A 1,066-nucleotide genomic window follows, 5' to 3' on the forward strand; every position below is an offset into this window, starting at 1 on the left:
CTTCTTCTTCTTCTTCTTCTTCTTCTTCTTCTTCTTCTTCTTCTTCCCCTTCCTCTTCTTTTTCTTTCTCTTCTTCTTCTTTTTCTTCTTCTTCTTCTTTCTCTTCCTCTTTCTCTTCTTCCTCTTCCTCTTCCTCTTCTTTTTCCTCCTCTTCTTCCTTATCTTCATCTTCCTCTTCTTCTTCCTCTTCTTGTTCCTCTTCTTGTTCCTCTTCTTCTTCTTCCTCTTTTTTTTCTTTCTTCTTCGTTGTTTAATTTGATTTTTCTTTTTTGATTTAATGTTTTTTGGGCATGCGAGGATGATTTGTTGATGTTAATTGCTATAATTGTGTATGTGTATAGTCTATATCTTATATGTGTTATGGTGTATACTTATATAATGTTGGTGAAGGTATTCCTGCATTCAGACGAGGAGAAGAAGGCAGCCTTAAGGATTTAAGCAGAGGTTCAAAAATTATGAGCGGCAAAGATTTGCAGCAATGTGTGCGGTTGAAGAATGTGAGATGATAAGCAACCTTCCTAAGGGCCTTCGAAGAGGCATCAAAACCATCTTCGTTTGTAGTTGGTCCGACATGTAAACTCTTGATTAAGAAGTAAGCTACTCATGTATAAAATTAATATTGTGTTGGGTTTTGCAATTTAGAAATTCGAATAACTATAACTAATATATGTGTACATCATGAGAATCTATGACTGGTTTTTTGCAGAATTTAATTATTTATATACCAAGGAAAAGTTGAAGTGGAAGAAGACGCCAGTGAGAGACATATGAATACCCCTAAAAAAAATTATTTATTCTTTCATACATGATAACATTGTGTAGAATTGGCATATCTAGATTTGAGGAATATACGTTATATTAATCTTGAAAATTTACGGTAGTGGATGAATGCTAACTTTGTATGTACAAGACAAAATTAAGCACAACTAATTAAAAAAAGAATTTGCATAAGTTTTTCCGTAATTATTTTCATCTAATTTTTTTTAATAATAATAATAATAATTATTATTATTATTATTGTTATTATTATTATTATTATTATTATTATTATTATTATTATTATTAT

Source organism: Capsicum annuum, unplaced genomic scaffold, assembly GCF_002878395.1.
Source record: "Capsicum annuum cultivar UCD-10X-F1 unplaced genomic scaffold, UCD10Xv1.1 ctg995, whole genome shotgun sequence".
NCBI lineage: Eukaryota > Viridiplantae > Streptophyta > Magnoliopsida > Solanales > Solanaceae > Capsicum > Capsicum annuum.